Raw genomic sequence first — 12,990 nt, 5'->3', positions numbered from 1 at the left:
TTTAAAAAAATGTCTTAATTAGCGTACCTGCTCAGAGGGGACTGGGTGGTCTCATGGTCTGAAATCCCAGCAGATTTTATTTTTTTCTCCTGCCGTCTGGAGTTTTTTTTTGTTTTTTCTGTCCACCCTGGCCTTTGGACCTTACTCTTATTCTATGTTAAATATTGTTGACTTATTTTATTTTCTTACTGTGTCTTTTATTTTTCTACTCTTCATTTTGTAAAGCACTTTGAGCTACTTTTTGTATGAAAATGTGCTATATAAATAAATGTTGTTGATGTTGTTGAGAAGTGAGCTGGAGTGACAGAAGTCTGTGCACGCAGCTGCATCCACTTCTACTAGCAGCATCGGGCCAAGCACTCGACTCTGCACGTGTCTCCCTGTTTAGCCATCAGGAAAGGCTATTGGATAAATTAAAAAAGGAAAAATGATTAATTTTACTTGTTCAAGTAATCTCTGTCAAGGTAAATTTTAAACTTATCTAATTTTTAAACTAAACTAATTTTCACAAAATGTTTCTTTACTTTAAGAGAAATGTCTGAACATTTGCTAATGCTTTTCAGTTAGAATTCCTACATTTTCAAGAATGTGCACAGTGTGCTCTATTCAAGATATCTCAACAAAAGTCAAACTTTCTTGACAAATATTCTTGAAATATAAGTGTGTCAAATTTCAACAAAACCCATTCACTTGGACAGATAGACAATGACAGTAGGTGTTTTTTGCATTATTGGCTGTAATGAAACCACAAAATGAAAAGCTGGGGCATCACCCAGTGACCCCGTGTATTAAAAGAAAACAAAAAGTTCTTTTGACAGAAATCAGATTAATGTCTTTTCAGATGCAAGTCTGCTGCACGACTGATTCAAGATGGAGGTGCCTGTGGTTTTATATGATCCCTGTAGGAAGGGGCGGGTCCAGGAGGGTGGGCAGTGGAAGGGATGTCAGCCGTGGAATGGATGTCAAGGAAGAGAGAAGGCATTAGACAACAGTGCCAACCTCAAGTTCGGCAAGTAATTCTCATCCCCAGGGCCCTTAAGCTGCCACCTATGCACATGCACTTGACAATGCAAACACACCTAAAAATACACGTAAGTATATTTTTCTTACTATATTAACCAGAACAGTAATTTTTGAAGGAACCACATTTGTATTTAATCAGTTTTGTCAACAATTTTTAATGCTCCTGAACTGGAGCAGGATTCACAACACCGGGAGTTCTGAGTGGTGTACACCGGGCCGTAAAACCCCGAATGAATTAAAGCAAATAACAGCATGCTTTGGGATTGTCACACAAGCTAAAAATACAGTGTATCCCATTGCCATAACAATGAAATATTGTATATGGGGGGGGGGCAAATACTCAGATTTGTTAAAAAAATAAACAACACAAACCTTTATTATAAAACTTACAGCAATTCCCTTTTAGTCAGCTTCAAAATACTTTCCTTGAAATACAACACACTTGCTCAGCACTTCTCTCATTCCAGAAAACATTTCCTGTACTCATCTTTTGTAACCGTGTCTTGAGCCTCCTGCATTTTTTTTCCTGGATTTCTTCCACGGTAGCAAACCTACTTCCTCTCAGTCTCTAAAAGAAGTCACAGGAGGTGAGAGCTGTTGAAAACAGGGGTGCAAAGCAACAACCCCATGATTTCTGGTCAAAAACCTCTCTACCTGACATTATGGTGTGTGCCACTGTACCATCATGGTGCAAAATCCAGTTTTAGGGTGTACCACTTCTCTGGATGTATTCTGCCCAATGTTTTCCTGCAGATGCTTCGACCATGGAGTACATGGAGTACAAACTCTTTATGAGCATGTCTGTCAGTGTCAAGAAATGTCATCATCATTGTCCCTTGAAAATCTGCCATGATGGCTTGGAGAAAAAAAAATCCCAGTGCACAATTCTAAAATAAACACTAGGAATGAGCATTCGACCAACTCAGCACAATGCCACTTAGCGGACTGATAAGCAGATTACAATACCTAGTGGCATATTTGATAAATACATCCTCTTCCTGGGCTACTGGCTGATTATGAAATATTTGAGTCCCCCCTTGTATAAAGATAAAGATGTCGAGTTTTTAAATAAGTAAACTTCAGTCCCACCCAACTGAATTTTGTTTCTGTGTTCTTTTCCTCTACGTATCCCAAGGGGTCACTATAGCATAAATCAATACACTGCCTCAAAAATGAGCCCTGCTTTAATGCAATAAAGTGTAGTTACCTACAGTATTAAAAATCACAAAAAGACTATAATAATAATTTAAATAAATTGAATAGTAACTTTCTCAAGTTAAATAAAGAGAAAACTGAAATCTTAGTGATTGGCAATAATGGATACAATGAGGCTATTAGAAATAAACTGGATGCATTAGAATTAAAAGTTAAGACGGAGGTAAAAAGCTCAGGGTGATTGTTGACTGTAATCTGAATTTTAAATCGCATATTCATCAGATCACTAGGACAGCATTTTTTCACTTAAGAAACATAAGTAAAGTTAGACCTCTTATATCACTGAAAGATGCTGAGAAATCTCGCGTTTGTTTTCAGTCAACTAGATTACTGTAACGCACTCCTCTCAGGATTACCCAAAAAAGACATAAATCGTTTGCAACGAGTGCAGAATGCAGCTGCTAGAATCCTAACTAGGAAAAGAAAATCCGAACACATTTCTCCAGTTTTGATGTCACTACACTGGTTACCTGAGTCATTCAGGATTGACTTTAAAATTCTGCTTATGGTTTATAAAGCCTTACATAATCTCGCCCCACCGTATATATCGGAATGTCTGACACCTTATATTCCAAATCATAACCTTAGATCCTCAAATGAGTGTCTCCTTAGAATTCCAAGAACAAAACTTAAAAGAAGTGGTGAGGCGGCCTTCTGCTGCTATGCACCTAAAATCTGGAATAGCCTGCCAATAGGAATTCGCCAGGCTGATACAGTAGAGCAGTTTAAAACACTGCTGAAAACACATTACTTTGACATGGCCTTTTTATAACTTCAATTTAACTTAATCGTGATACTCTGTATGTTCAATTCTTCATAATAACTATTAATGGTAGCTCTAAAATCCGTACTGACCCCTACTCTCTCTTCTGTTTCTTTTTCCGGTTTCTTTGTGGTGGTTGCCTGCACCACCTCCACCTACTCAAAGCTTCATGATGCTCCAACAATGATGGATGGATTAAAAGGCAGAAGTGGATTAAAAGGCAGAAGTCTACGTGACCATCATCATCAAGTCCATCCGTGAGAACCCTAAATCCAAAGAGGACTGTTTCATTTATGTTAGGTAGAATGCCCAGAGGGGACTGGGCAGTCTAATGGTCTGGAATCCCTACAGATTTTATTTTTTTCTCCAGCCATCCAATATTTAGATCACAGGCTTCTCATTGTGTTGTGTGGACATAACTGTGTATGAGGACATTACAAATACATGTAAACATATAAAACTAGATTTCTACAGGGAAATCTTGGGAGTAGCAGTGAGCGGAAGCACAGAGTGGCATCATCTCCCACAGGCATGTAGCCCTTTGCAAACACCCGAGTAAGTTCAACTGAAGTAAAGCTGGCAGTTGACCAGGAGAAATAACTGGCCAGTGAGAAATCAAAGTCTATATCTCAGCGGGTTGTGGAAACTTAAAGCCGACGGTCTCTTAGTGATTCAGCTGAACATGGAAAGCGCCGAAGTTACGACAAAAATGAAGAAGATGATATCAACGCTAAACATAAGTTCTATCTGCTCTCTGCCCGTTGAAGGCATGTTTATATGTTGTTTGTCCTGCAGCATGTACAGTTCAGGTTTTCCGGCCAACAGTGTAGACTGCTTCACCTGACAAAAGTGTTTAGTTAATTTAGAGTTGGTCGGGTAAATACGCAAATTGGAGGACTGCATTAGGAACCTGATAGTAATTAGGCAAACTGAAAATTAGATCGACTCGATTTGTTTGGACAATTTGGCTACTTGTGATTCGGTTTTAATCTCTCCAGGTCCCACCATAGTCAGTGTGCAGCACCAATTCAGCCACAGGGTGAGTGGCTAACAGGGGTCTAAGAAGCCAAAATTTAGTTCCTCAGCACCCAGGTCACCAATTTGGACTCAGAACAGATTCTCTGCACTCCGCAGCACGCCTGTGGAAACTGAGAATATGAAAGTGCTCATAATTGGTGATTCCATAATGCAGAATGTTACAATTCCAAACTATGTTAAACCAGCAGTTAATGTCAAATGCCTCGCAGGGGCCAAGATTTCTGACATAGAGGCCGCATTGGACCTTGTTGCCGATGATGAAGTATCTACCTTATTGCTGCATGTTGGCACTAATGATATTTATTTACAGCAATTTGAGGTATTAAAGAGGAACTTCATCTCTCTATGCACAAAAGCTAAAAGAAAATGTCGGAATTTAGTTGTATCTGGCCCCTTATCAAGATTATATAGAGGAGATGTGATTTATAGCAGATTGCATTCCCTTCACTGCTGGCTAGAAACCTGGTGTGCAAATAAAAGCATAGTGTTTGTGAGCAATTGGGATGATTTTTGGGAAAGGCCTGGATTTTTCAAAAGAGATGGTCTTCATTCTAACTGGAGGGAATCTTATGTATTATCCCAAAATATGTCAGCAAAACTGCCTGGCTGACTGATTAGAGCACCATCCAGGCCACAGTCATGTGATCTTAGATCACAGGCTGTTGTTTTTCCCACCTGTTACTATCCTGAAGCTGTTACCCATAATCCCTGTTGTGGAGCACCCAGTAAATTTAGTCTTGATGCAAACCTTAAATTACCTGATAACCAAAAAATAAGGTGCATAATTAGACCAAGGGGTAAAACCAGACCCTCCACCAGGGGCATATGTAATAGAAATTTACTTTAAAACAAAAAATATATCACCAGTTCAGAAAGAAACATGCCGTTTTAAATGCTGCTTATTGAACATTCGCTCTCTTGGCAGTAAAGCTGTTTTGGTAAATGATATTATATTAAGTACAAAATCTGATCTGTGTCTTCTTACTGAAACCTGGCTTAGTAAATGTGACACTGTTCCCCTAGCTGAGGCGTCACCAGATGGATACTCGTTCCTTCATAAGTCTAGAGATTCTGGTCGAGGGGGAGGCCTTGGAATAATTCATTGTAATAAATCACGTCTAAAAATGTAGGCGACTTTACATCCTTTGAGGCATTCATTTTAAATATTAAAACAGATTCCAACACAATTATAGTGCTAGTCTACAGACCACCAGGGCCATATTCATTGTTCATGACTGCATTTAGCGACCTTTTATCTGATTTTGCTATAAATTATGGTCAAGTAGTACTGATGAGGGATTTTAACGTACACATTGATGTGGAAACTGACACTTTTAGCAAACGTTTTACTTATTTTTTAAATTCAGTAGGATTTTGTCAGAATGTCAAAGGTCCAACTCATAATCATAACCACACATTAGATTTAATTATACTGTGACTTACAAAGTTCCATCCATCCATCCATTATCCAACCCACTATATCCTAACCATATGGTCATGGGGGTCTGCTGGAGTCAATCCCAGCCAACACAGGGCACAAGGCAGGAAACAAACCCTGGGCAGGGCGCCAGCCCACACGCCAAGGACAATTGAGGGGAAAGAAACCGGAGCACCTGGAGGAAATCCACGCAGACACATGTTTGAGAACATGCAAACTCCATACAGGGAAGTGAACCTGGGTCTCCTAACTGCAAGGCAGCAGCGCTACCCACTGCGCCACTGTGCCACCCCACTTACAAAGCTGAAATTCAAAATTTAAATATTACTCCATTAAATGAATTTATTTCCGATCACTACTTAATTACATTTGATTTAGTCCTGCCCTTGCCAACGCACTCACAGATTAAAACAAAGACAGTGTGACATCTAGATTGTAATTCTGCTTCAAAATTTATAGATACTTTGAGTAAGTCGAGTGTAATTGTGGAAAACCATTTAGATCAGTTAACATCAAATGTAAATGTGGAAAACAATTTAGATCAGCTAACATCACATTATAATGTGACCTTGAGAGATGCTCTGGACACAGTGGCTCCCCTTAAAACAAAAGTGATCAAAGCACATAGAAACTCTCCCTGGTTTAATGAAAACACTCAAGCTCTTAAATTAGAGTGTCGAAAACTGGAGCGCAGATGGAGAACAACAAAGCTACATGTCTTTCAAATTGCATGGACAGAGAGTGTTAAAAATATAAAAAAGCTCTCTTTAAAGCTCGCTCAGAATACTATTCTACAATAATAGATAGCAATAATAAAAATCCTCGGTACTGTTTAGAACAGTGGCTAAATTAACAAATGGAAATTCAGATCTACAGTGCAAAATACCAACAGATATTAGCAGTACAGACTTTATGAACTTCTTCAATGAGAAAATTAAAAATATAAGATCCCAGATCTCAGCATCACAGTACAAACCAAATACTAGCTTAGCAGACCCTGTCTCACATTGCATTCAGCACTTTAATAATTTTAATCCTGTAACTGAGCAGGAAGTCTTAACTTTAATTTCTAAAATGAAGCCCACTACTTGTTCCCTAGATCCAGTGCCAACAAAACTAGTAAAAAGTGCAATAGATGTTCTTGCAGCTCCTATTCTAAATAGTTCATTATTGCATGGCACAGTACCTGATGCACTAAAAGTGTCAGTCATTAAACCATAAGTTAAAAAGTCAGACCTAAACCCACACATACTAAATAATAATACGCCTATTTTAAATTTACCCTTTCTCTCTAAAATACTAGAAAAGTGGTCAACCAGCTTCAGTCACATTTTACGCATTACAATTTATTTGAGAAATTCCAGTCTGGTTTCGGCACTGGTCATAGTACAGAAATGCACTAACGGGTTGTAAATGACATTCTGATATCCTCTGATGAAGGAAACTCCACTGTAATTATGTTGTTAGACTTAAGTGCAGCATTTGACACCATTGACCATTCTATTTTACTGCACAGGCTAGAAAATGATGTTGGGCTTACAGGCACTGTGCTCGCTTGGTTTAGTTCTTATTTATCAAATCGATTCCAATATGTACAGAAATGTGCTGACAGTACTCCATCATTATACACAGAAGTTCAATATGGTGTCCCACAGGGCTCAGTACTGGGACCTTTACTGTTTTCACTTTACATGCTTCCACTGGGATCTCTCATTAGGAAACATAATGTTAATTTTCACTGTATGCAGATGACACCCAGTTATACCTTTCATTTAAATCAAATGAAGTTTCTCCGATGTTGTCTTTAATTAGTTGTGTTAGTGAATTAAAGGAGTGGATGAATGAGAACTACTTGTCTTTAAATACAGATAAAACAGAGATGTTAATTGTTGGAGGGAATGACGCTGATCACAACAATATTTTGTCATCATTTAACTCAGTTGGAATCCCATTAATTTTACTGAATCAGCCCGCAATCTAGGAGTTATCTTTGACTCTAGTATGTCATTTAAAGTGCATATTACAAAGTTGTCCAAATCATGTTTCTTCCATCTTAAAAATGTTGGGAAATTAAGGCTTTTTCTAAATAAACAGGATTCTGAGAAATTAATTCATGCATTTATCTCTAGTAGGATTGACTACTGCAATGCGGTGTTCACTGGATGTTCAAACTGTTCTTTATACAGCCTCCAGTTAATCCAAAATGCTGCTGCAAGAATTATTACAAGAACAAGAAAATATGAACACATAACTCCAGTTCTTAAATCCTTACACTGGCTCCCAGTTAAGTTTAGGGCAGATTTCAAAATCCTCCTTTTAACATATAAAGCATTAAATGGCCAAGGTCCGGCTTACTTGTCTGAACTTATCATGACTTACAAACCTGAGCACATTAAGATCTCAAGATGCCGGTCTACTTATGATTCCAAGGATTAATAAAATAACAGTGGGAGGTCGAGCTTTTAGTTACAGGGCCCCTAAACTGTGGAATGGTCTGCCTGCTACTATAAGAGATGCCCCTTCGGTCTCAGCTTTTAAATCCCGGCTGAAGACTCACTACTTCAGTTTAGCATATCCTGACTAGAGCTGCTGATTAACTGTACAGACTGCATCTCTGTTGTTAGTCATTAGCACTAAAACATAAGTAACATGATAGTTATAATTTGGATACTAACCCTCACCTATTCTGTTTCTTTTCTCAGTACTCAAATGTGGCACTCAGTGCCACGGCCCACCTGCCAAGTTGTTTTGCCTGCCTAAGGTAAAGTCATCCCTGATGGAGGATCACAGGAATCGGGGGGTAGAGGGGTCCTTTCATCGGTTTAGCACTATTTCAGCTGTGGAATGGCCAAATGGGGGAGGCAGCTTGATGAATGAGGTCTCCAGGACTCTAAACAAATCCAAATTATATTATGTGATATCATCTACTGTTAAATTCTACTCTGTACTTATAATTTTTTTATTTTTATACTGTATTGAGGATTTGTTCTGGTCTGTGTATTGTATTGTATTGACCCCCTTCTTTTTAACACCCACTGCACGCCCATCCTACCTGATAAGGGTCTCTTTTTGCACTGCCCTTCCCAAGGTTTCTTCCGTTTTTTTGGGAGTTTTTTCTTGTCTTCTTAGATAGTCAAGGTTGGGGTTCTGTCAAGAGGCAGGGCCTGTTAAAGCCCATTGCGGCACTTCTTTTGTGATTTTTGGCTATACAAAAAATAAATTGTATTGTATTGTATTGCAACTCAATTAAAAATAATGTCCAATCATTAACATACAGTCTTTGTTGGCCAACGTATTTTGGAATATTCCTTTCTTTTTTAGAGCCAGATGTACAATCAACATTTAAAGACAGTAAAGTAAACAACTTGAAAACACTTATTTACAGAGAGCGAATCCTCATCTGGGGTACTCACAATGTCAGGACAAAGATTCAACCCAAATGTCCACAACTAGACAGCCTAATCAGAGTTGTTGCTAGGGTGCTATTTATTCCCTGCTCCATTGAACTCACCTTATCCTTCTATTCACTTTAGAACAACTAACTATCTTAAAGCAATTGACGCCATTTATACCAATTAATGTTATAGTAAGCTGAAGTACTTTAAAATGCAAAATAAAGACCCCTTTGTCTAGTGAAATTCAGATTCCAGTAAAAAGCGATAGAAACTGCTGAACATAATAAGTAATATAGTTGAATGAGATGGTTATCGATATATTTCATTATCTATTAAGGCCTGTTCATTACATTTACATATCATTTGAATTTACTGTTTCATCAAAATGATTTCATAGATTTAGATAGATAGATAGATAGATAGATAGATAGATAGATAGATAGATAGATAGAAAAGGCACTATATAGATAGATAGATAGATAGATAGATAGATAGATAGATAGATAGATAGATAGATAGATAGATAGATAGATAGATAGATACTTTATTAATCCCAAGGGGAAATTTACATAATCCAGCAGCAGTATACTGATACAAAAAACAATATTAAATTAAATAGTAATAAAAATGCATGTAAAAGCAGACAATAACTTTGAGTAATATTAGCATTTACTCCCCCGGGTGGAATTGAAGAGTCGCATAGTGTGGGGGAGGAATGATCTCCTCAGTCTGTCAGTGGAGCAAGACGGTGACAAAAGTCTGTCACTGAAGCTACTCCTCTGCCTGGAAATGACACTGTTCAGTGGATGCAGTGGATTCTTCATGATTGAAAATTCACATTTCCCCGGATCACAGAAGGCACCGACGGTTTATAACGCCATTTTCTCTCAAGTTGTCTCGCTTTTATCTTATCTTTTATCTTTGTGCCGGCTCGGCTGCCCTGATATCATCTTCTTACCTCATCAGGTAAATAAGGAACCACACCGGCATTAGAATTTCTTCTCAGTGCTTTAAGCTGACTACTTGAATAGGCGAGTCTCGGAGTGTAAAAATCCAATTTTGAAATAAAAATTTCAGCCAGTTACCTCAGCTAAGTGTGTTTGTCTTTTTTATGACATTCACAAAAGCTCAAAAGTTTTCATTTCACGCATTAACAGGTCTCAATGTGTGCCCTTATTCTCCCAATAGTTTTGCTATATCCTTAACACAGCTGGCTCCTCATTTGAAGCAGTGCTGCACAGATTGAGTTGGTGGGCAGGCCACAGACTGAGTGTGTTGAAAGTTTTCTTTTTTTTTTGGTCAGAACATTCCTTGTAAACCTTGGCAGGCTGACAGCCTATCAATCCTGTAACATGGTTGCCTTTAATTTCCACCCAACAGCCCAGCTGTGAGAAGTTAAGCAGACCACCAAGAAAGCTGACCTCATGTTGAGACCATTTAAGACATGAAACTGAGCAATAAAGAGCAAAAATGAAAAACATGAAAGTATAACTGAGGTCTGCCAAATTAAACTAATAAAAATTTGTTTTAGTTGTGAATAGTTAATTTTATTTGTTTTCATGAACAAAATAAAAAAACATACTGTAATTAGAAAGTTTCCCATTCTCTTTTGTCCACTTTTTCCGGGGGCGTCCTCATGAATCATCCAGCAATAGTCCACCGTCATACTGAGATCCCATCATCCCTAGTGCCTTCTTTCCATATCCTGATAAAATCTTTCACCCTGATCTTCACTCACTGCTCCAGCATTTTCAGAGAAAAATTCCAAATGTAAAACCAAAAAATGAGCAATGACATTTACATTGTAGCCCAGTTCCTTAACCTAACAAATACATTTTCACACTTTTTTATATCATTTGGATCCTTATTGTTACCTACAATCTTAGATCTTTGAATGATATCTAGGCCTCTTAAGGTCATTTATCGCACCATCAAGATGGCTCCAGAACCCCTACAAGATGGCGTCAGTGTGTTAGTCGGATACCCGTTTGCTGTGTTCTAGGATTGTTTGCTTTTTTCATGTGGATTATACCTGTTTGTTGTGTTTGTACAATACGCTATTATAGGCAAATCCTTCTCAACATCTGGAAGTCTGCTGCTGACTCATATATTGTACATTTGGCTGGAGGTTATTTTGGATGCGTTTCTGGGACTGCAAGGGTGTTGACTGGCACCAAAAAATGAGAGCATATCTCATCTGTATTGGCTTCCCCACACTGGCTTCCAGTAGAGTATTGGGTGAATTTTAAGATTTTATTTTTCGTGTTTAAGGCACTGCATGGGTCTGCTCCTTTATATATTGCTAAGCTTCTTACCCATATCTACCATCCAGGGTTCTCAGGTCCGCAGATTTGTTATTACTATGCATTCCACCGACACATCAGAAGTAACGGTTTCGCAGGAGTGGCCCCAAGGCTTTGGAACACTCTGCCTTTTGAAATTAGAGCTGCTCCCTCAATCTACAGTTTTAAATCTAAATTGAAAACATATTTTTATTCTCTGACTTTTGGTTCAAAGTGAGGGCTTATTCTTATAATGATTTCAGATGTATGCACTAATGCTGTGTATACTTTTTTTAGTTACTTATTTCTTTGTTTTTATATTATTAATTTGTGAACAGTATTTTTACTAGATGTTTTTTTTTATTCTAAAGCACTTTGGACAACTTGTTGTTGTGTTAAATGTGCTATATAAATACAACTGACCTGACCTGACTTGACATCAATTCTGCAGTAGAAACCAGTTTTCGAATATCGAAATCACCATCTTCCAAATTAGCCTCAGACAGTCCCAGAAAAGGTTAGTGCCAATCCATAAAACAGGCTCTGTCTTTTCATAGGACTTTGACAAACGGCTTCATTAAGCCCAATTTACTATGAAGTGGTGGTAGCAGCACTTTTTCTGGATCCACCAAGCTGAGCCTGATAATGTATTGGCCACCAAGCTGTAGGTTTGTTATCTAGAGGATCATTCCTTCTGAATCCAAGGTCCAGTCTTGGCTTTGCTCTCCCATTCACATATGGGAGTTTTTTTATATTCTGATTGGTGACCCAGTAAGATACTGAGAACTTTCAGGTCCCTACATATGAACCAATGGTGCTCATTGTAAGTTTTGCTTTAAATATAGATTTTAATATTTGGAAATATTAATTTCAAACAAATATTCTTATTCAGGTTTCTTCTTCATCTTTCCCACTTTTATGTGTCTCCGTACAGCTCAGTCTTGCACCTCCTCGCCAGTCAGACCCTTTTCCTTCAGATCTTCTTTAACTTCATTCATCCACCTCCACTTTAGCCTCCCTCACTTTCTCTTCCATTGTACTTCCATTCTTTTGCCTACATATCTCCTCATCACACGTCCATATTACCTCACCCTGCTCTCCTGAACTTTTTTAGATTCTTCTCTTTTGTTGTACCTCTGATGGTCTAATTTCTTACTCTGACCTTCACTGAAACTCCACATATCCATCTTAACCTTCTCATTTCTGCCACATCTAACTTTTTCATTTACTGCCCAAGTCTCAGCTCCATACATCATTGCTGGTCTTACTGCTGTCTTACAAACCTTATCCTTAACCTTTACTTTAATAAAATTCAAACAAACCACCATTAAAATAAAATGCAGATAAATAAAAAAAACTAGAATTGACGTTAAAAGATGTGCTTTGTGAGAAAATGTTACAATACATGATTGAAAAAAATTGTCTTCATTTTTGAATTCGGCACCCCAAAATAAATCAAAATCATCCATCCATCCATCCATTCATCCATCCTCTTCCACTTATTCGAGATCAGGTCGCGGGTCAGCAGCTTGAGCAGAGATGCCCAGACTTCCCTCTCCCAGGCCACTTTTTCTAGCTCTTCCGGGGGACTCCCAAGGCGTTCCCAGGCCACCTGAGAGACATAGTCCCTCAAACATGTTCTTTGTGTTCCTCGAGGCCTCCTTGTGGTTAGACATGCCCGGAACACCTCACCAGGGAGGCGCCCAGGAGGCATCTTGATCAGAAGCCTGAGCCATCTCATCTGACTCCTCTACTCTGAGCTTCTCCCAGACAACCAAGCCTTTCACCCTACCTTTAAGGGAAAGCCCAGACACCCTGCGGAGGAAACTCATTTCA

This window comes from Polypterus senegalus, chromosome 17 (assembly GCF_016835505.1).
Source record: "Polypterus senegalus isolate Bchr_013 chromosome 17, ASM1683550v1, whole genome shotgun sequence".
Classification (NCBI taxonomy): Eukaryota; Metazoa; Chordata; class Cladistia; order Polypteriformes; family Polypteridae; genus Polypterus; species Polypterus senegalus.
This window is presented reverse-complemented; position numbering follows the sequence as displayed.